Raw genomic sequence first — 24,314 nt, forward strand, 5'->3', positions numbered from 1 at the left:
CAAGAGACTCTTCCTTTTTCTTTGACCCCTTGGTTGGAGGTCAGTTTCTTTCTACTCAGCAGGCCCTTTTTCTCTGCTGTCTCCTGAATGTTGAAATTTCCATTGCAGCTCAGTGTTCCAGCCAGTAAACACTCATATTTTCCATCTATCCTGGGGGTCGAGCTTTGGGAGAGCTTTTCTCTGGAGCACTTTGGAGCTTATAATTTTGTACTTTATCCTGTTATATAAACAATGCTTTCCAGCCAAAGAGCACAATCAAAGAGAAACTACTTTTTGGGGGGGACTAAAAGAAAATTCATATTCAGAGTTCTGTAGAAGTGATATTTCACTCCTTATGCCTCTTTCTTCTCTTTCATAAAATAAAGTTTACCTCACCTTTCTCCTGAGTCTTAACTCTCACTATTCCTTGCCCTGAGGAAAACGATTTCTCCAGTACATGTATGATAAAGGCCTGTACTTCCGTCTGAATTTTCTCTGCTACTTTTCTCACTCAGCCAGACACGTAACCTCTCAAGAGTTATACGCTGCATCAGTTCAAGCTCTGTGACAGATTCTACAGTTCCTCCTTCACCGAGAGAGCTGAGTGCTGTCAGTGTTTGTGCCAAGAGCAAAAGTGATTGGCTTCTGCCTAATAAAGGAATGTTGGGAAGCTTAGGAAATCTGTCAAAGATAGCTGACTGGACGTCATACCAGGGCCTAGGTAGCATAGGTTCGGGAACCTGGGGCCGAGTGTCAGGAGTGAAAAACATGGATCTTTCTTATCCGCAAGTCAGAATAAAGCATGGAATGCAGTGTTTGCAGTTTGCCAGTGTCAGTTTTTCTAGTTAAGTTTGCCTCTCTCACTCCACTCCGCACTGCTTTGAAGTATTAATGATAAACCATCTTCTATTTCCTTAGGATACACAAACACACACACACACACGAGTCTTTGTTAGTGGCAAAACCTATGTGAATATACTTAACACTCCTGAACTGTACACATAAAAATGGTTATGATGGTACATTTTAAATTATGTGTGTGTTTTTTTAACTACAACATTAAAAAAAAAAAAAGTATGTAAGGATTTAAAAGAGAACCCCATAGTTTCACAAAAATTATTTACTGGTCAAATAATTTTTTTATTTAACTGTTTAATCTTATTTAACTGTTTACTATTTTGTAACTATACAAAATGGATGATTATTTTGGTTTTAAGAGGCCTGGATATGACAAAGTTCCTTACACTAAGCTAAATGAGACTCCGTTTTTAGAATTAGGAAATTATAGGAGTTGCTTTATTTATAATTTAGTTTAATTCTCCTGGCATGGTTTTTCTATCAGCTTCTATCCCTTCAAGTTAACTGGTTTACCAGCTTTGGAAGAGCCTGGGAAGATCACAGGCATGATGAAACTCAGTCTTTCTTTCTGACTCATGTAGAAGAACATTGATGAACCATATTTAAAGCTTACCTAGTATTGACTCAACAAATTTAGAAGGAAAACCAGCCAGTTTTCCTGATCCTTTAACTAAAGATCTCATCCTACCCACCTGCCCTTCTCGCTACTAAAAGACTCTCAGCGTATTACCTACCCAGTACAGCTAAGAAATCAATGCTGTTTTTTAAAAGGTCTCAGGAGTTAAGATGCTAATAAGGAAAAACTCCCTGTATCTATGCTTTCATAAAATAAAACTATAGAACTATATATCTGCAAAGGAATAAAAGTCCTCTCTTTCCTGAAGCTGCTTTGTGGGACAAAGTTTTGGTATAGGCTCTTAGTAACTAAGTCTTAGTTCCCTTTTTTTGAAAGAGAGAAACAAAATTGTACTTGCTTGGTATATGGTATTTGCTACACTGGGACACAGTTTAGAGTCAACTGGCCATAACTCACATACAATAAAATACAGTATTATAGCAGGGAAAGCAGTAATATGTAATCACAATACTCAGGTTGTCATTATTTATTTATATTGTGAAGTAAGTACCCACTTATTAAAACTGTTATTATAAATCATTAAAATGCTCGTAAAGAAAGATAATTAGGAAAAGCCAAATTTTGAATGTTTATTTAAATATGGAGCCAACTGTTCTTTGGGTGATGTGTGCAAAGCTAGTGAGAGAGGCAGTGTATGAGAGGTCAGGGATTTGAAATGTGGCAACATATGGCAGTCCCAGGTGTTCATTATAAGTTACAAACTCGCCTCCTGCTTGGACCATTCGTATGCTTCAGGAGCAGTAAAGGGACAACTCATGGTTTTCATGAATTATCAAGCTAAGATTCATATTAATTTCACTTCAAAGCCAATAATCAATACCACATTTGGCTTGGTTCTTTTTTTTTTTTTTTTTTTTTGAGACAAGGTCTCACTCTGTGACCAGGCTGAAGCTCATTGGCATGATCACAGCTCACTGCAGCCTCTGCCTCCTCAGGCTCGAGTGATCCTCCCTCAGCCTCCCAAGTAGCTGGGACTACATTTGTGCACCACCATGCCTGGCTAATTTTTGTATTTTTTGTAGAGACGGCATTTCGCCATATTTCCCAGACTGGTCTTGAACTCCCAGGCTAAAGCAATCCACCCGCCTCAGTCTCCCAAAATGCTGGGATTACAGGTGTGAGCCACTGTGCCCGACCTGGCCTGGCTGATCTTAAAAATAAGTTTTACTATCTTTCTGTGATGAGAATGAAATATGGATGAATCTCAATGATGTGACTATAATTTAAAAGGATTTAGATGAGAAAAGCAGGCTTTCTGGCATAGTAGGTAAGGCAGCCATAAAGAGGTTAGTAAATTGGATATACTTAAAGGCTAGAGGAAATCAAATCACAATTGACCCCTGAATAACTCAGGTTTGAGCTGCTCGAATCTACTTATATGTGGCTTTTCTTCCATCATCTGCCACCCCTGAGACAGCAAGACAAACCCCTTCTCTTCCTCCTCCTCCTCGGCTTACTCAGCCTGAGGATGACAAGAATGAAGACCTTTATGCTGATTCACTTCTGCTTAATGAATGGTAAATATATTTCTCTTCCTTATGATTTTCTCAATAAATTTTTTATTCTCTAGCTCACTTTTTAGTAAGAATACAGTCCCATAATACATATATCATATACCATATGTGTTAATTACTGTTTATCCATAAGGCTTCCGGTCAACAATAGGCTATTAGTAGTTGAGTTTTTGAGGGGGGTCAGAAGTTGTACCTGAATTTTCGACTGTGCAGGGGTTGGCACCCCAACCCCTGTATTGTTCAAGGGTCAACTGTACATTCTTCTGAAACTGGGTTGCACCAAGTAAAACTAAGTAAATGAAAGACCCTGCCTATACTGTTGAATACTCTCAAATATCTTACTAGCTGCTTGAGCTCAGTACTGACATTTGAAATATAAGCTTCAAAAAGAGTTTTGTTACCTTCTTCAACAAATATTTAGTAAATTAAAATACGTGCAAAAGCAAGGGTGAAACTGGTAGTAAATAATGTTTCAGCTGGGAAATGATTTCATCTGACAGTTGTTACAGTAATGTTATCCTCAAAAAGTTAACATGTAAAATTACTGAATATCTCCTCAGTGTGAGAGGCTGGGCCCTGAAGGAGGTATTAGACAAATCCCTGTCCTCAAGAAAGAAAATTACTGATCATAAAATTTACTATTGCAAGTACTATAAAGCAATATGTGCTTAATTATTGAATAGGAAGATGAAAACCTTAAGTGGTGAGAGTTCTGAGGAGAAATTTATCACTCTGGCTGGAGAAGCTGGTGAAAACTTCATGGAAAAGAAAAGGTGTGAGTTGAACCTGGAAGGGTAGATGGGGCTTGGATAGGCCAACAGGCTGATATTCATCACTTAAGAGATAATTGCACATATATTTGGTGCTTGACACTATGTGAGAATCTGAGAGGATCAAAGAATTGTAATCCATACTCTTACTAATAGCCTATTGTTGACCAGAAGCCTTATGGATAAACAGTAATTAACACATATGATATATAATATATGTATTATATACTGTATTCTTACTAAAAAGTAAGCTAGAGAATAAAAAACTTATTGAGAAAATCATAAGGAAGAGAAATACATTTACTATGCATTAAGCAGAAGGGAATCATCATAAAGGTCTTCATTCTTGCCATCCTCAGGTTGAGTAATACTGTCCTATACATTTACTTTTTTTTTTTTTCATGTAACACGGAAAGTGAGTGATTTTAAAAGGGCATATGGGTTCAGATGAGTTCACAATTCAAAAAAGATACTAAAGACTTGGATGAAAAGATAAGGTTCTGCAGAGGAAGGGTTTAACGTAGGGTTTAAATTCAGTCCCAGATGTATAGGCTACGGATAGGTTAAGAAATAGAAAGGAACGAAAAAGAAGATAATGTGCAAGATATTTAAGGTATTTGCAGGGACAGTAAGTGGGAACCAGTCTGGCTCAGACAGAGTGTGTCAGAAATAATGTATTAGTCAAAACACTTGGAGTTCCAAGTGATAGAAACTGAAATCAAGCTGGCATATCTGTAAAGGAGATTTTTTAGTTCATATAAAAGCCTAGAAGTTGGTGTGGGGGAGTTAGGAAGTATCATTAATCATTCTACTTTCTTCCAAGTTCACAACTAAATGAGAAATAGTAGAAAAGTTAGAGAAATAGTGAGATACTGGCTGTATTGCTGATAAGGATAAATTGTTGGGAATATAGCATAATTAGGCTTCTACCTCTCAAATCTAAGTCTTTCTAATTTGTTTTCTGTATTCTAAATATTTCCTGTATTGACATTTTGGTCACTTGGATAATTAAAACAAATTTTTTCAAGAGAAGGAAAAGGATCACCACAATGTGAAAAACAAAAACAAAAAAAATTGTGGCCTGATTTCCAAAGTGAGCACCTGCATCTGGGTCCAGTCTACCTTACCACTTGTATTCTTCTTCATAAGTTCAGTGTCAGCCAACTCAACAGATCAAAAGTAAGCCTATTACTGTACAACATGGTGACTATAATTAATAACAATGTATTATATACTGAAAATCACTAAGAGAGTAGATTTTAACTCTTCTCAGCACATACAAAAATATGTAAGGTAAAGCATGTGTTAATTAGCTCAATTTAGCCATCCCACAATGTATAACATATTCCAAAACATCATGGTGTACACCATAAGTATATACAGTTTTTATTTTTTCATTAAAATAATTAATGAAACATGAACGATAATATTTTGGAACACAAATATATAAGCCTTGTATATTTTCCCATCACCACATCCTCACTTATGCCATTCTGTAGCACTTATTCTATTTGTTTACTGTTTACTTTCTATCACTCTTTCACTTAAGTGTATGTTGTCTTATTCATTATTATATCCCAGTGCCTTGGTTAACAGTAGGAATTTATTGATATACAAATGTTGAGTAAAAGCATGAGTGAATGGATATCCTGTTCTCGCACAGGGCTCAGTTTATTGCAGTCTTCCTGCAACCTTCCCCGATGTCCCAAGCAGATCTTATTAGGATTTCTCCTCCTTTTGCCCTTCATCTATTGGAATCATGCTCCTGAGAGATATAATTCAAAAGACCCTCTAAGTGTGTAATTTTAATTCCTAGAGAATGGATCTTTGTAGCTCTTTCTAGCACAGAGAACTGAACACTAAAGAGAAAAGCCCTAGCCTCTCTCCGTTGAGCTTAGAGACCCTGCTTCCGACCTTTCTCTCCTTCTCTCTTGTGCACATACACCACATACTTCCCAAGTCACTAGGCCCTGTTGCTTCTGTTTTGGATCTTACTCGGTTCTTTGTAGTTGTCCAAAGTAAAAAGTACTCTGTAAGCACAAGGCCCTCCCTAGTCTGGGGAGCAGAGGTAGGGTGTGGAAGAAAAGGAAATGGTAGAGAACCTTTCTTTTCTCATCCTTTTCCCTACCCTGCCCAGCCCACAGGAGTCATAGGAGCCACTTCTGGAAGGCACTTGAGAGTAGAAGGGCATCTGCCATCTTTGATAGCTTAGTGTAGGGTAGTGCTGTCTATACTCCTAGACTTTTCACATTGGTTGACTAATAAGTTGTAGTGTTTGCTGAGTTTGTGACTCTGTGATGCTCAGCTCATTTGGTGTTCCTTATAGTAGTCCTCTCTTCTCAACTGTCCTTCACTGGACAGACTTTCTGACATCTCCAACCTGAGTGGTTAGTGTAGGGGTGGGGGTTGGGCGGGGGGGATAAATAAAGTGAGGCCACCATCTCCTAGCTTCAGGATTGCAAGTTCTAATATCCTTTATATGTCTCTGCTATGACATTTACCATTCCTGCTTATATTATGGTTATTTATATGCTTGTCTTATGGCCTACATTAGATGGCAAGCTTTTTGAAGGCAGAGACCAAGTCTTACACATCTTTGTATCCTTACAGTGCCCTGCACAAAGTGCTCAGTGAATGTTTGGTGAATGAGTGACTAGACCAGTGTTGTCCAGTATGGTAGCCACGAGCCACATGTGTATATTTAAGTTTTAATTAAATAAAATGAAAATTTCAGTTTCTCAGTCATAAAAGCCACAAGTCGAAAGCTCAAAACGAGCTTACATGGCTCATGACTACCGTATTGGACAGCTCAGGACTGGATAGTTGACCCAGAAGATGTAATAAAGACTCAAACTTGGTCAGTGAAATAAAAAGTAAAAAGGAATGAGTTTCTAAGAAAGGTACATTGTTGATATCCTCTTAGGATCTTCTGTAGATCTTGAGCTTCTTTTGTTTAGATCTGGAGATTTACTACAGATGCTGTTCTTGAACTAATTTTTGGTCCTGGAAGGGGAATATTCTAATGCCTTGGGAATCTCACAAGATCAGAGCTTCAGTGTAACTAGTATTTAACCTATCAGAGCTAGGCCAACTGAGAGGAAGGGGTTTTTAAAGCAGATCCCAGCATTATCTTTTTATTTTCTGAGATGTGTCCATGGCTAGATGCTGGGGGAGTCTTGCTTCTCTACCCTCCCTCTACTGCCCACAGCCACCCCCACCCCTACCTGCCTGGCTGGAAGTTCTGACATGGCTTCTAGAGCTGCTCTAACTCTGGGGAACAGAGCCAAACATGCGGAAGTGGTTACGTGTACTAGCTCCCAGGGAAGCCGTGGCTAGCAGGGGGAGTGGGTGGGGTCCTGCCTGATGGCTTTTCAGAGACGCCAAATCTTTGAAGTTTTGTTTTAGCAGCTGCCAGGTATGCTGTTTCAGCACTTTGCAGACTCTCCCTGTGTTCCCATATCACATTTTTTCTTTACTGTGTGTGCATAGTATACACAATGGAGCTTGGCTGTTGGGAGGGCAAATATAAAATTGTGGAGTAAGAAACTAAACACAACCCTTTTGGCTTTTGGCTTTTGCTTTTTACTACGACTCTGATATGAAATAGCCATTTTAATGCCCTGTTTTCAGCTCTGTCCCTTTCTGATCACCTGCCAACGGAGGGGCAGAGTCCTCTTCTGTTTTGGGAACATAGTACAGTTTGAAAAACTGGAGGTCATACATTTCTGTAATAGATTGGGTTGTCACTCTTGAGGCTAGAACTTCTCCCTTTTTACAAAAGAACAGATGACACAAACCCCCACCCCCACAGCAAGTAACCCGGATACTGCTGGTCTCAGAGTAAACTTCTTGCTCGCCATTGGCTCCTTGGCATTGAGCACAATGTCAACAATAAATATTTGTTAAATGATTGCACTTGCAGCTGCTATGCTGGAGGAGAAGGGCTGGGGAGGTAGAATACACCTTTAAGGCCCAGCCTCTGTGCTTTCCCTGCCTTCTTGCTTAGTAATCCCTTTCTCCCATCCAGTCTACAGTCACCTGAAGCCTTTCCCAATTGCCCCCAAATTTGCTGCTTCCTCTGAACTCCACTCTTGGAGTTTAGTGTATGTTCTTTTGAGTAGTTAACTGTCTTTTCTTTCTTTCCTGAGATGTAAGCTACATTTTATTTCTGGACCAGGAATGGGAAGACCTAGGTGCCAGCCACAGGTCCACCTGACTTGGGGCAAATCATTTGACAAAACCAAAGCCTAATTTTGCTATGTGGAAAGTTATGCCTGGATTGTCATGGGAATTCGATGAGATCCCATATGTGAACATGCTTGTAAACTGTAAAGTATTATACATGATTGGGTCTTTTCACTACTACTAATACTCATCACTATAAAATAGTAATGTTTGTTTCTGCTGCCGATGTACAAAGACTAATCTCTCCCAGAGTTGAGGTAAATCACCAGTTTAGTCTCACGTTACTCAGTTAGTTTGGCACAGGTTTAAAGCATTAAATGGTCCATTCCAGGCACTGTCTGTCATCGCTTCTCTTTCAGTCTGCAAGCTCCTCCTTTTGGAGCTGTGGGGTGGTTGTTTTCTTTAGTCTCCCTTCTTCTATCAGGCCCAGGCTGAGCTCTCTCTTTTAACCACCTCTGTTCTTAGGGCAGCAGGCTTGTCCATCCAGTTCCCAGTTTCAGCGGGAATTGCTGTACTGGTGGGCCAGCCTCCTCAGCATGGCCACCTGCCTCCCGCAGCTCTGCCCATCAGGAACACCAGGTGCCTTCATCATTCTCCTCAGCCAAGCCCCATGCCCTTAATCAGCACCTCTCAGCCTCACTTCCTGTGTTCCTCTCCCTGTGCTTATTTTTCTGCCAGGCCATCCCCTAGCCTCCCTCTTTCATGTCATTGCATCCTGCGTTTTCTTTCTTTCTGAGTTCTGACCTTTCATCCAGAAAGGCTGTTTCATATTTCAAGACTCTGCTGTTTGGTACATCTTCACCCTCCTGTCACCCAGTCCCCAGCATCTGAAGGCAGCTCCTTCTCAGAGAAAAATAGGATAAATAAGTGCTGCCATATTTTGGGACTATCATATGGCCTGAGAAGCTCCCAATTTTTTTTATTTTAAAATATCTAAGATCTTCCATTTAAGTGTTATGACCTAATGTTTGAAAGCATGTAGTTAAGAGGCAGACCAATTTGGATTCCTTCTTTTTTTAGCCACTCACTAGCTATTTTGCCTAGGGCAAGTTCTTTGAACTTAATATTCTTATCTCTAAAATAGAGAATAAATGCCTACTTCCTAGGGATGTTCTCAGGAGCAAATGAAAACTAAATGGCATAAGAAAAGCACTTTTACTGTATATAATGCCTGCCATACAGTAAGTGCCCAGTAAGTGGGACTCTATTTAAACATTTCTATGTCATCTACCCTTACCCATACCCATACATTAGAAATGTTAAAAATGGAGACCCAGAGAAATGAAGTAGATTGTGCAAATTCTCATGCTTACCTAGTGATAAAGTAAGGAGTGGAATCCAGGGCTTCTAGTTCTCTGTCTGATAAATTTTCCATTTGATCTCTCTGACTCCTCAAAGGGTTATTTGTTTGAGTTTCCTTTCTTTAGGTGAAGCATGCTATTATCCCAGATAGAGGCATGTTCATTTATTCATGCATTTTTCATTCAACAGACATTACAAGACCATAATGTTACCAGGCTCTGAGTGTACAAAGACCAGTAATGATGAACTCACTGTCTCAATGATTAGTCCAGTAGGGAAGAAATCATCACTGTGAAGAATAAGTCACAGTACAAAAAACATGCTAGTAAAAGGCATGTGGGGCCTAGAGGAACAAGCTAAATCAGAGGAAAACCAGGATTGATTTTGCAGAGAGTGAATTATTGGTTTTTTACTAGATGAAAATGGCAGATTTGTGCAAAGGCAGGGGTAGAAGAGCATACCTGGAGTGCAGTGTTGTGGGAGCATCACATTCAAGTAGGGGAGTATGTGGTTGAGGATAAAGTGGGAAAGTTGAAAAGTTAAAGTGCTTGGTATGCCATGTTAAAGGGATTTTATCCCGTTGTCAGCCCTTTTAATCAGTGTCAAATGAAGAAATCAAGGGAGTTTTTAAAAAACATTTCTGCATCTTTATACCTATGTTTTCACGTCTTTCCCCTTCCCTTTCCCATTCTTATTTGGCAAACACTTTTTACCATTGTGGATCTAGCCCAGTTCTACCCCTTACTCTATATATTTTTTATTCCCTGCCATTCCAGGCAGTCTAAATACATACCTATGCCCAAAATTCGCAGACCGGACTTCCACCTGGGCAGTTCTTTAGCCTACTGCAAGAAGTCACCCACCATCATTTAAAAAGAACTTTTTTATTCTGTAGATGGATTAGGTCAGGACTTTTTCCTTTAACCAGAACCACAACTCAGCATGCTTACCATCATTAGAACTTGAGCTTTGGGCTGGGCACAGTGGCTCACACCTGTAATCCCAACACTTTAGGAAGCTGAGGCAGGAGAATCGCTTGAGCCCAGGAGTTTGAGACCAGCCTGGGCAGTATAGTGAGACCCTTATCTCTACAAAAAATTTCAAAAATTAGCCGGGCATGGTAGCATGTGCCTGTAGTTCCAGCTACTCAGGAACTGAGGTGGGAGGATTGCTTGAGCCCAGGAGGTTGAGGCTGCAGTGAGTCATGATTGTGTCACTTCACTCCAACCTGGGCAACAGAGTGAGACCCTGTCTCCAAAAAACAAAAACAAAAAAAACAAAAACAATTTGAGCTTTGACTTCCTCTAGTAAGGTACCCTAGCACTCAGCTGGCCAAAAACCTGCTATGGCAGCAGTTGTCATTCTTTGTGTGTTTGCAACACACTTCCACATACAAGAACTTTGATCAACACAGCTGAAGGGATCAAAAGACGCAAGACAATACTCAACCCAGTGAATTTCACCTGGTGGAATCAGTATTAAAGTAGAGCATTGTCTCCCAGTGTCCATTAGGTATCTATAGTTATACTCCTCATTCAGTCATCCTTCAGGACCATGTGGCTGTTTTGAGTATTGCTATTTATTTACTGCCCTCATTAGACTCTAATATACTCACAGGACAAAGTTTCTTCAGATTGTAGTAAACACACAATCTCTATTTGTCACCAGGTTGATGTTATGCTTCTCTTCTTGTGTATATTGCAAATGGACTCTGCTCTATACCATGTGACAGGAGCCAACCAGCTCAACATTTCATCTGACAAAGAGAACCATTATGTTGTATTAAAATATGTAGTTAAACCCACAGAAGGGAGAAAATATTTGCAAACTAACCATCTGATAGGAGATTAATAATCAGAATATGGAAGGAATTCAAACAACTCTGTAGGAAAAAAACTAATAATCCAATTAAAAATAGGCAGAAGACCTGAACAGACATTTCTCAAAAGAAGGCATACAAATGGCAAACAGGTATATGAAAAATACTCAGCATCATTGATCATCAGAGAAATGCAAATCAAAACTTCAGTGAGATACCATCTCACTCCAGTTAAAATGGCTTATATCCAAAAGACAAGTAATGATGCTGGTGAGGATGTGGAGCATAGTGAAGCCTCCTACACTGCTAGTTGGAATGTAACTAGTACTACCACTATGGAGAACAGTTTGGAGATTCCTCAAAAAACTAAAAATAGAGCTACCATACAACCCAGCAGTCCCACTCCTAGGTATCTTCCCAGAAGAAGGGAAAGCAGTATATTGAAGAGATATGTGCACTCTCATGTTTGTTGCTGCACTGTTCACAATAGCTAAGATTTGGAAGCAACCTAAGTGTTCATCATCAGATGAGTAGATGAAGAAAATGTGATACATATACATAGTTGAGTACTGTTCAGTCACAAAAGAAATGAGATCCTGTCATTTGCAACAACATGATGGAACTAGAGGTCATTATGTTAAGTGAGATAAGCCAGGCACAGAAAGACAAACTTTGCATGTTCTCACTTACTTGTGGGAGCCAAAAATCAAAATAATTGAACTCATGGAATTAGAGAGTAGAATGGTGGTTACCAGAGATTGAGAAGGGTAGTGGGGGTTAGGGGTGACAGGGGGAAGTGGGGATGGTTAATGGATACAAAAAAAAAATAGTTAGAATGAGTAAGACCTAGTATTTGCTAGCACACCAAGGTAACTGTAGTCAAAAATAATTTAATTATACATTTTTAAGTAACTAAAAGTGTGTAATTGGATTGTATGTAACACAAAGGATAAATGCTTGGGGTGATGGATAGATACTGCATTTACCCTGATGTGATTATTACACATTGCATGCCTTTATCAAAATATCTCATGTAACCCATAAGTATATACACCTGCTATGTATGCAAAAAAATTAAAAATAAAAATAAAATATATGTAATCAAATATATTTTACATACTGATCAAACTTCACACACTTGTGAAGTTTTCTCAGCACAGAAAAGTTGAAGCCTCTTTCCCAAGACTTTCATGAAGAGATGTGTTGTAATCCAGTGATAGACCATCATGAAAATATGCCCTAAATTGTGCTGTGTTAGGATAGCAGGCCACTATGACATGATAATGCTTTAAAGCTGATTTTTTTCTTTTTAAAATTTATCAGTGTAATTGCATTGGTTACCTATTGCAACAAAACAAATTACTCTAACATTTAGTGGCTTAAAATAATAAACATTTATTATTTCAGCTTCTGTAGGTTTCTGTAAGAATTGAGGAGCAGCTTAGCTGGGTGTTTCTGGCTCAAATTCTCTTATAACATTGCAGTTAAGATGTCAGCCAAGAGGGTTGCAGTTATCTGAAGGCTTACCTGGGGCTAGAGGATCCACTTCCATGATGTTTCACTCTCATATGCATAATGAGTTCATGCTGGCTGTCGGCAGGAGGCCTCAGTTTCTCACTACATGGACTTTTCCACATGGACTTCTCCACTGGCTGCTTACATGACCTCATGACATGGCAACTGGCTTCCCTCAGAATGAGTGATTCAACAGAGAGTAGGGTAGAAGCCACAATGTCTTTTATGACCTAGCCTTGGAAATCACATGTCATTTAAAAAATTATTATTTTAAAAATTGTGGTAAAACACGATATAAAATTTACCATCTTAACCATTTTTAACCATTTGAACTGTACACAGTTCAACAGCAGTAAGTACATTCGCATTGTGCAATCATCACCCCTATCCATCTCCATAATTCTTTTCATCTTGATGAACTGAAACTCTATACCCATTAAGCAATAACTCTACATTCTTCCCTCCCCCCAACGCCTGGACACTACTGTGGTATTTTCTATCTGTATGATTTTGACTACTGTAGGTACCTCTATTAGTAGAATCATAGAGTACTTATCTTTTTGTGACTGGCTTATTTCACTTAGCATAATATCCTCAGGGTTTATCTATGTTATAATGTGTCAGAATTTCCTTCCTTTTACAGGCTGAATAATATAAAATATTTCATTAAACATATATATATATATGTGTGTATATCTAGATATATATATGTGTGTGTATGGGAGTGTGTGTGTGTGTATATATGTATACACACCCATACACACACACTACATTTTGTTTACTCATCTATTGATAGACACTTGGTTTACTTCTGCTTTTTGGCTATTGTGAATAAACTGCTACAAACACGAGTGTACAAATATCTTTTCACCTCCCTGTTTTCAGTTCCTTTGGTATATGCCCAGAAGTTAAATTGCTGGATGGTATGTTAATTGTGTTTTTTAAAATTAATTATTCACTTTATTTTTCTTATATAAAAACACTACATGGTAGCCAGAGTTGGAGCCTGCATGCTTTGCACAGAGACTCTGGTGCAGGTCTTTACTAGATGGCCAGTGAATTCTCGATTGGGTGATTTGGTAAACACAATCTTTCCAGAAGAGGTCAGATAGCTCAAGATCTTGGAGGTGGCAGCCGGGCACGGTGGCTCATGCCTCTAATCCCAGCGCTTTGGGAGGCCAAGGTGGGCGGATCATGAGGTCAGGAGATCGAGACCATCCTGGCTAACACGGTGAAACCCCGTCTCTACTAAAAATACAAAAAAAAAAAAAAAAAAATTAGCTGTGCGCGGTGGTGGGCACCTGTAGTCCCAGCTACTCGGGAGGCTGAGGCAGGAGAATGACGTGAACCCCAGAGGCGGAGCTTGCAGTGAGCCGAGATCGTGCCACTGCACTCCATCCTGGGTGATGGAGCAAGACTCTGTCTCAAAAAAAAAACAAAAAAAACAAAAAGATCTTGGAGGTGGCATCAAAGGTAGCCTTGGCACAGTTGCTCAGAGGGTAGTGCAACCCCTGGCTAAGGTGTAGCAGTCATGAGTACCAGGTATAAGCAGCAGCTTTTTGAGTGCAGGACCTAAGATGTTGCCAGTGCCTTTGGGGGCGAGGGTGAGGCGCATCAGCACAGAGCCGCAGCAGCCAGTCACTTGCAGTGCAGAGTGTGGAGCTTGCTGATCTTGTTCCATCGGATCCTTGCTGCATGGAGATGATGGAGAGCAGGGTGATAACCCCACAGATGCTACTGTCTGCCTCCTTGGAGCAATTATCCAGATTGATGTAGCCATTGTAGTCCTTGATGGTAACAAATGCCTTGAACCTGGTCCACTGGCCAGTGTGGGTCTGCTTTTGCCACAAGCATAGTCTTCAAAACCTCATCTGTGAGAGGGTGTCCCCAGAAATGTCGATGATCTCAGATTCCTTGATGGGCAGGGAGAAGAGAGAGATCTGTTCCAGGGACTTGATTTTCATGTTCTTGTCCAGGCAGCCCAGCATGCGGATGATGACACACTCCTTGTACTTGGTCTTGCTTCTGTAAGCTCTGTGGTGTGGGCCCTGAGCAAACCTGCGATCTAGACCCTCCCATAGCACTGGTGTCATCTGCCATTTGAGATTTTGTCTTGGAGAAGAAGAGTAATTCTATTTTTAAGTTTTCAAGGAACCATCATACTGTTTTCCATAGCTGCAGCACCACTTCACATTCCCACCAGCAGTGCACAAGGGTCCCAATTTTGCCACATCCTCAAAACTTATTTTCTGTCTTTTTGATAGTAGCCATCTGTATTAGTTTGTTCTCATGCTGCTATGGAGAAGTACCCGAGACTGGGTGATTTATAAAGAAAAAAGGTTTCATTGACTCACAGTTTCACATGGCTGGGGAGGCTTCAGGAAACTTACAATCATGACAGAAGGCACCTCTTCACAGGGCAGCACGAGAGAGAATGAGTGCCAGCAGGGGAAATGCCAGATGCTTACAAAACCATCAGATCTCGTGAGAACTCACTATCACGAGAACAGCATGGGGGAAACCGTGCCCATTATTCAGTTACTTCCCACCGGTCCCTCCCACAACACATGAGGATTATGGGGATTATAATTCAAGATGAGATTTGGGCAGGGGCACAACCAAATCATATCACCATCCTAACGGGTGTGATCTTACTGTAGTTTTGATATGCATTTCCCTAATGATTAGTAATGTTGAGCATGTTTTTGATGCTTATTGGCTATTTGTATATCTTCTTTGGAGAAATCTCTGTTTAAGTTTTTTGGCAATTTATTAATCAGGTTGTTTTTGTTATTGTTGAGCTTTAGGAGTTCTCTATATATCCTGGCTATTAAACCCTCAACAGATATATGATTTGTCAATATTTTCTCCCATTCCATTGAATACCCTTTTACCCTGTTGACAATGAAACCCTTGATACACAAAATTTTTTAAGTTTGATGAAGTCTAATTTGTCTATTTTGTTGTTGTTGTTGTCTGTGCCTTTGGTGTCACATCCAAGAAATCATTGCCAAATCCAGTGTCATACAGCTTTTGCCACATGTGTTCTAAGAGTTGTAATAGTTTTAGCTTTTATACTTGTGTCTTTCAGACACAGTCATTTTTTATATATGTATACTTTAAGTTCTGGGATACATGTGCAGAACGTGCAGGTTTGTTATGTAGGTATACATGTGCTATGGTGGTTTGCTGCACCTATCAACCTGTCATCTAGGTTTTAAGCCTTGCATGCATTAGGTATTACTCCTAATGCTCTCCCTCCCCTTGCGCCCCACCCCCTGACAGGCCCCGGTGTGTGATGTTCCCCTCCCTGTGTTCTCATTGTTCAACTCCTACTTAGGAGTGAGAACATGCGGTGTTTGGTTTTCTGTTCCTCAGACACAGTCATTTTTCAACATTCTGTTGGTTTATACAGGCCAGCCCTATTCAGTGTGGGAGGGAACTACGCAAGGATGTTAGGAATACTAGGAGGTATGGGGATCGTTGGGGGCCATCTCAAAGGCTGGTTCCCACAATAATTCAGAACTATAGTTTTAAAAGTTAAGTCATTCTATAAGGTTTATAATGAAAATGGGAATCCTTTGCCTTTTCTCTTCCCACTGCTACCCAACCTTAATTTCCATGCCCTAGAAATAATTGCTTTCAACTTTCTTGTAACTGCTTTTTCTGTTATTTACCTTCTGTGTTAATTCATTCTTGCGTTGCTATAAAGAAATACCTGAGGCTGGGTAATTTATGAAGAAAAGAGGTTTTATTGGCTCACAGTTCTGTAGGCTATACAGGAAGTGTGGTGCCAGTATTTGCGTCTGGCAGGGGCCTCAGAAGCTTCCAATCATGGCACAAGGTGAAGGGGAGCAGGTATGTCACATGGCAAGAGCAGGGGCAAGAAACGGGAGATCCCAGACTCTTAAAACAACCAGATTTCATGTGAACGAACTGAGCAAGAGCTCACTCATCACCAAGGGGATGGTGCTAAGCCATGCCTGAGGGATCCACCCCCATCATCCAATCACCTCCCACCAGGCCCCACCACCAGCATTGGGAATCACATTTCAACATGAGATTTGGAGGGGACAAACAGCCAAACCATATCACCTTCATAGTTCTAAATTGTGTTTATTCTGCCATTTTTGGATTTTAGGTTTAGATATTATCTATTAACTTTCTGTCAGAAAAAGATTTTGCACTCTTACTCTACACCCTTCACACCCACACAAACACACATACCCACAGCATTCTTTCCTTCCCCCCATCCTTGCAGTATACTTAGAATACAGTTTTTGGTTAGATTCGTATTCACTGGCTTCATTACCATGACTGTGACTGGGAACTTTTGGGCCTCTTAGAGTCATTATTTCTTCTTTCCTATTTATTCCTTTCTTTGTCACCTGGTCTGACTTTCTGGGTGATTCCCTTGATAATTTTCCATATGATCTACTTCCCTAAATCTGACTTAGTACATGTTGTGAAGTTAAGAAAGGTTCTAATTTTTAAATTTCTTCCAGTTCAGGACAGTTTACATGGGGCTGTAAATCGGGGGATTGGGAAGGGATCTATATATTTACTTTTTTTTATTTTCTATAGACTGAAATATTTATGTCCATACTTAAAAAAAATAGTTGTACAAGTGGTACACACATGTAGCCACATGTTACAGTAGTCTAAAAAATACGCATATGGAAAGATTAGGTGGCAAATGAAATCTTCTCAGAGGTAGCTATACTTAAAAGGTTGGTTTGTATATTTTTTCATGTATTTTTCTGTGATGTTTTTCTATCCTAATATGTCTCCATGTTTTTCAGTCTGTTCATATAAACTGACTTAAATATTTTTAACCACTATGTCGTTTTTCAAAGTATGAATGTGCCATAATTTGTTTTTCCATCCCTCTATTAAGGAGCACTAAGCCGTATCCTGATGAGGCATCTGTAGGGAACTCCTTATACATAGATCTTTGTGCATGTGTGTATTTCTGTAGGATAAATTCCTAGAAGTGGAATTGTTGGATCAAATGTCCACTTTGAATTTTTACAGATACTGTCAAATTGGCATCCAAAAAGCCTATCCCAGTATATCCTCCAATCTGGAGTACAGAAACATGCCCTTTTTCCACACCCTTGCCAACATTACATACCATTGACCTTTCTGTCTATTCCTCTGGACTGTCGCTCTCCCACTTTTACTGATGATGAAATGAGGAGTGGACCCTATCTTCAGATATATTACTTCAAGGGTGTTTTGTTTGGGGCAGGAGTACAACTGAGAGGAGGCTGAGAATCAGGAGGGTGAAGGGTTCTCCGTGGGCTCTTTATTTTCTTAATGTTCCTTAAGACTAGAAGGAATCCCTGTGAGTCAAGTTCATCTTCCCTCCACGCTGCTTAGGTCTTTTCTCTCCTGGTTTTGTTTTTGATTGATTTTACCCAGGGAGCCTGATCCTCCCCCCTCCCTAAGTAATGAATAACCAGAAAAAGTTATAGAACCGAGCAAACTGAATGAAAAAAAGCTTAAGGAAAATATTAAAAAGGAAGAAAAGTGTTTGATGTACTTTTAATATAAAATGTGGAAAAAGTAGAAAATGGGTGGGGGTTGGGGAAAGGAGGGAGGAAAGAGATTATTCACGGTAATGGGAACCAAATGTTGGCTAGGAAAGCTGCAGTATTCTCACACTCTTCCTGTAAACCCAGCGGCTTTTCAAAGTGATAATAATCAAGGGATGACAGCACAGGACACGCCTTAACCCTTCCATACCTGGACACTTCCTTTGAGTCAACCTCAAAGGTGGTGTCCACTTTGAAGAAGTCCTGGTATATTTCAGTGCCCTTTTTGCCTCCATAGCAAAAAGAAGAAAGGTGGAGGCAAGTTTTGAACAGCAAAGCACCTGCTTGCTAAAACTCCTTTCAGTATGCCCAAATTTCTTTTCTATGGACAGAGAGCAGCCTGCCTGACCAGTCCAGGACCTTGCTGTCCTGAGAGGAACTTGAAAGGAGTTGAGAACCTCCTTGTGACAGATAGGATTCTCTCTCCATCAGTAATAATCCCATTTACTTGAAAACCCTCTAGTCTGAAGCCCTCCTAGATACCATTGTGGAAGTGCATGCACTTATTTGGAGGCTTAGACCTTTGTTTCTCTTGGAAGTCCACTCTTCCCACTGTGGAACTGAGATGTAAATATACTGTTCAGAGCTGAAGGGCTCCCTGACCTTATGACTTCCAGCTGGTCAAGAACACTCATATTCCTCTTGGCCTAACCATTCATCCAAGGAGGGAGAAGGAAAGGTGGGGGTTACTAAATGAAGTTCCTGGTTCAGCTGGATCTTCACATCCATCTAGATTTAAACTTTGTTGAGACACCTTTAAAAGTTCATCTTACACAAGAAGGAAATGAAATCTTATTTTTTGTGTCAACTATTTCCCATTTCAGAGGAGCAGCCACCACATGTAGGGCAATGGTAGCAATAAGGCAGGTAGCACTGCAGAGCAGGTGAGTGCTCAGATTCTGCAGTTAGCTATGCCTCAGTTGCCTCATATGTAACATGAGGCAAGGTTAAAGTGAGATAAAGCACAGAAGCATGTAGCGCAGTGCCTGGCACCTCCTCTTCTTTTTCTCATCATTGTCCTCATGTGGCATACAGCTAAAATGGAAGCATCTCCTTTGTTTGAAATGTTTTTAGAAGTCATCTTTGGGATGATTTTATAGTTTCTCATTTTATATTTATTTTATTTTATTTTATGTTATTTTATGTTATGTTATGTTATGTTTGTTATGTTTGTTATGTTATGTTATGTTATGTTATGTTATGTTATGTTATGTTATGTTATGTTATAAGATGGAGCCTCATTCTGTCACCCAGGCTGGAGCGCAGTGGCATGATCTCGGCTCACTGCAACCGTACCTCCCAGGTTCAGGAGATTCTCCTGCCTCAGCCTCCCAAGTAGCTGGGACTACCACTACTCCCCGCTAATTTTTGTATTTTTAGTAGAGATGAGGTTTCACCATATTGGCCAGGCCGGTCTCAAATTCTTGACCTCGTGATCCGCCCGCCTCAGCCTCCCAAAGTGCTGGGATTACAGATGTGAGCTACCTTGCCTGGCTTATTTTATATTTAAATCTGTGATCTAATCTGAGTTAATTTTTGTATGAGGTATGAGATTTAGGTTGAGGTTCATTCTTTGCCTATGTATGTTCAATTGCTCCAACTTCATTTGTTAATACACAAATGGTTTAGAAAGGTTATTGTTCCTCCATTGTATCGGTTTTGCAACTTTGTCAGAAATCAGTTGAGCATATTTGTGTGGATCTTTGGATGACTTTAGTATTTCTAAAACAAAGGTCTATAGCAATAATTGTTAGAAAATCTTTAGCAGGGGCTATTTTAAGTTATGATTTTCTGTTTCTCATTATAATTGTGGAGACCTCAAGACTTAGGTTCAAAAGCAGCTCTTTCCTTTATTCTGTATGTCCTTAGGCCTTAACCTAACCCTCAGTTTTCTCATGTGTAAGATGGGATAATACCTGTCTCAACAGGTTGCTATAAAGGCTAACAAAGATAAGGCATATAAAGAGCTCAGCTTGGAGTCTGGCATTTAGAAAGCCCTCACACTAATGATGGTAGTGGTGGTGAGACTTGGCTGTCCTCATTCTTGGTCACTCTAAGCCACACTCACTCATGGCCTTTCCATTACCTAAACCTTAATTTTTTTTAGCCTTTTCATTGCAGCTTCGTCATAAGTGCATGAATGATTCCAGTTAAAGCTGTTGTGCAGTGCTTTGCCTAAATGGAAGTTTTGACCAGTAACATTTCTATTTCTGAATATGTGAGAGATCTGCGTCTTACCAGCTTTCATTACAGCATCTCTCCACCCTCCACACTCCTGCCATTTAGCCACATTGGCTTTCCTATTGTTCCCTGTTCTTTTATATACTATTCCTAATGCCTGGAATGTCCTTTCCAGTTGGCAAGTTACTGGTCATCTTTTGAGATGCAGATAAATTGTCATTTCTACTTGGAAGGCTTCCTTGATTTTTCTCCATAGCCAGTTGTTCCCTTCTCTTGTTTTCTAAAGCTAGTGTCCTGTTCCCAGCACAGTGGCATACAGAGTTGGAGGAGTAGCAGGAGTTTTTTTTCTTAATTTAAAAAAGTGTACACCTATTTTTAAACTACATAAATATATCCATTATGTGTTGACATTAATACTAAATGATAAAGATGAATAGTATGATCACAATGTACTGGTCAAGACTGGAATGAGACATACCAAAGGACTCCTCATGGCTGTAGAATGGCCCTAGGGGTGACTTTTTTCCTTCTTCTTTGCACTTTTTAGTACTTACACATTTTGGTAGTCAGCATGTTTTTAATTTTTAAATTAACTTTTATATTGTTTGAAATGCCCTACAACTTGGTATTAGTTCAGAAGTATTTCTCCCTTATTTTGAAATAAGAATCTGTGCTGTAAGTTGTGAAAGAGAGGAACAGGAGAAGGAAAAGGGAGCTTAACCACATTTACTGAGCGCCTGGTTTATGCCAGATCCTGTGCTTTGTATGATTTGTGCTGAACACAGGGTTGTATTGTGGGTATTGTTATCCTCGTGTATAAATGATGAAATTGTCTTAGAGGTGATACCATTTGTCCATGGTCACACCTGAGGTAACTGATGGCCCAAGAATTTGAGTCCAGGTCTTTCTGATGTGAAAGCTCATGTTCTTTCCTCTACTTTAACTTTCCTACTTTTAGAGGGAGGAAAATCAGTACCAGTCTTTCCACAATGGCGTCCCAGACCAGCCTAGACCTGTTTTTTTGATGATAACATACAAAGGACAGATGGAAATATTTCTGAAAAGAAACTATCACTGGTGGATTATAAGAATCTTTCTGTGAACAAAAATGAAAAAAAATTAGGGGCTGGTGCGATAGAGTTCAGCATTACAAATATCTTTACCCTAGTCTATGCATTTGTATAGTGTTTTACTTTTGTCAAATGCCAATTCCATAGAGAAGCTTTGTGTGTGGGCAGAAAACATCAATAGCCTGAAGAGGCTAACTATCACTATATGACTTGTATAATATTTACAATTTAGACTAAATTTTGACTTGCTTTGTATGCTGACTCTCCTGAATAGAACTTATTTTTTTAAATAGATTTAAACCAACAGGTCAGGCAAGTAAGGATGGTTGTTTTACATGGTGGGGAATTACATAAGGGAAATCTTGTGACTTTAGGGGATAGAAATTGTGGATTTTTTGGTCCTGTTGGATTTTTACAATGGCGTAATCACACAGGTGTTGGTCAACACTTCTTGTAAATGTGATCTGTCATTTTAGCTATGGTTTAAAAAGCATATGGTTTAATAGTTACAGTATTTTAGAAGCAAACCATGATATCATGATAGCATGTAAAGAATTAAAAGTGATACTGGCCAGGCGTGGTGGCTCATGCCTGTAATCCCAGCACTTTGGGAGGCCAGGGCGGGCGGATCACCTGAGGTCGGGAGTTCGAGACCAGCCTGACCAACATGGAGAAACCCTGTCTCTACTAAAAATACAAAATTAGCCAGGCATGGTGGCGCATGCCCGTAATCCCAGCTACCAGGGAGGCTGAGGCAGGAGAATCACTTGAACCTGGGAGGCGGAGGTTGCAGTGAGCCAAGATCGCACCATTGCACTCCAGCTTGGGCAACAAGAGTGAAACTCCATCTCAGAAAAAAAAAGAAAAAAAGAATTACAAGAGATAATGAAAGAGTTCCCTGTTGGCCTCCAGGCCATTTATGGACTCGAAGTGTGAGGAATTAGTCCATAAGGCAGACATAGAGATGAATCATGCATTTCTTCCTTGGCAAGTGTAATGTCTGAATTTAGAGCTTTAGAGGCAAATAATTACATTGGATTAAGTTCCTAAAGTACAAGTTCTGTATTTCTTTTTTTTTGAGAGGGGCTCTTGCTCTGTCGCCCAGGCTGGAGTATAGTGGCACAATCTCAGCTCACTGCAACCTCTGCTTCCCGGGTTCAATTGATTCTCCTGCCTCAACCTCCCAAGTAGCTGGGATTACAGGTACCCACCACCACACCTGGCTAATTTTTGTGTTGTTAGTAGAGATGGGATTTCACCATGTTGGCCAGTCTGGTCTCGAACTCCTGACCTCAGGTGATCCACCCAACTCGGCCTTCCAAAGTTCTGGGATTACAGGCGTGAGCCACCGCATCCGGCTGTATTTCTTTTTTTATCACATTTAATACCAAAGCTGATTAGATTCTTTATACCAAGAGGGTCCGGTTTGCCATAGAGGAATATGGACTTTCTCTTGGTTTGTGAGAAATTTGGATTATGTCCCATTGAACCTCAAAAACTAGATCATAAATGAGAAATAATAGTAACTAATAATAATTAAATGCTTTATGTACCTTAACTTATGTACCTTAATTCATTTAATAACTAATGTTTACTGTGTACGCAACTGTTCTGAAAGCTTTACATGTATTAACTGATTTAGTGCTCACAGCTACTCTATCAGGTAAGTACTGTTATCATCCCCATTTTACAAATGAAGAAACTAAGCACAGAGAAATGAAATCACTTGCCCAAGATAACACAGTTGATGAAAGGCAGTCAGGATCCAAGCCCAAGCAATATGGTGGCAGAATTCATGCTCTTAACCACTCTGCCAGTGATTCTTTGTGTGTGTCACAATCACCTGACAGGCTTGTTAACATGCAGATTGCTGGGCCCAACTACAGATTTTCTAATTCCAGTAGGCCTGGAGTGAGGCTCCATTATTTTCATTTTTAACAAGTTCCAAAATGTGGCTGCTGCTGTTGCTGGTGGTCCGGTAAGAGAAAGGCTTAATTATAAGTATACATTTTCTTTTCTTCCCTTTGGTGCTGTTTTTTTTTTTTTAATCTCCTGTGATTTCTCTGGTATTTTCCCCATTTTATAAAAATATCTTTATAAAGAAAGAAAAAGTACAGGTGGAGAAGGTTTAAAAAAAAGGTGGAGTTTTGGAGTTGTCTCCTATTTCCCTTGGCCAACTGAAGGAAGGGGGCAGAGGCAGGTTACTGGAGCCAGAAAAACTGTAGGCCTCACTGTTCCAAGTTGCCTGATATTTTGCTTCCTGGGGAAAAGAGAAGTGAAGGGAGCCTAACTGATGTGATGGGGCAGGAATTCTAAATTTGTGACACTTTGCAAACTGTTTATGTGCACTAGGTTTGAACCCAGCTACAATTCAATGTAGAAGTTCTTGGAAACTGGCATGTCAGCTGCCCTAGACAATCTGCACATTAACTTCCACTCTAAAAACTTTTCCTGGCTTGCCTTTGCAGAGTGTGAAAGCTAGGTGATGGCGGTCCAGTTTTACAGTAAGGGCCAGCTGTGCTTATGTGTGCTGATGTTACTGTCACAAAGACGTTTCCCTCGATTTGATAAAAATCCTGCAGAGCCGGACTCAGTCTTCATTGTTGAATGAACTGGTGTCAGGGAGTTCTCCTTTGGCTTTCTTAAAGGTCATTCTTTGCTCACTTCTTTTTTAGTTCATAGCTAAATTTTTTTAGGCTTCGTGTGGTATGCTGGTTATGCCAAAATAAAGAACTGGATCAAAGACATTTCATGTTCATAAGGCTGAGGACCAATCTGTCTTTTCAGATCCAGACTCCTAATAGATAAAGGACCAGGGAGTCTCTATCTCCATAACCAGCTCACTGCTAGAATCCTAAGTTGCCTTCTACAACAGTGCTGTGAACTT

The 24,314-nt window shown here is 40.0% G+C and overlaps 1 protein-coding gene and 1 long non-coding RNA gene across 57 annotated transcripts in view; one reads left to right on the forward strand and one right to left on the reverse strand.

The window, feature by feature from the left end:
• LOC129049791 (uncharacterized) overlaps positions 1-13,838 on the reverse strand; it is a 51,518-nt gene extending 37,680 nt beyond the window's left edge. For 2 of the 6 annotated variants that reach the window (XR_008513123.2, XR_008513117.2), the window contains exons 1-2: positions 12,592-13,824; positions 10,861-11,001 (exon numbers count right to left, since the gene is read on the reverse strand). This is a non-coding gene — a long non-coding RNA (uncharacterized LOC129049791). Of the gene's footprint in view, positions 1-9,256; positions 9,535-10,860; positions 11,002-12,591 lie in introns of all 6 variants that reach the window. The other 4 variants (XR_008513118.2, XR_008513121.2, XR_008513120.2 and 1 more) reach the window with 4 other exon arrangements.
• TTLL5 (tubulin tyrosine ligase like 5) overlaps positions 1-24,314 on the forward strand; it is a 295,793-nt gene that overhangs the window by 165,171 nt on the left and 106,308 nt on the right.

This window comes from Pongo abelii, chromosome 15 (genome assembly GCF_028885655.2).
Source record: "Pongo abelii isolate AG06213 chromosome 15, NHGRI_mPonAbe1-v2.0_pri, whole genome shotgun sequence".
NCBI classification, from domain to species: Eukaryota; Metazoa; Chordata; class Mammalia; order Primates; family Hominidae; genus Pongo; species Pongo abelii.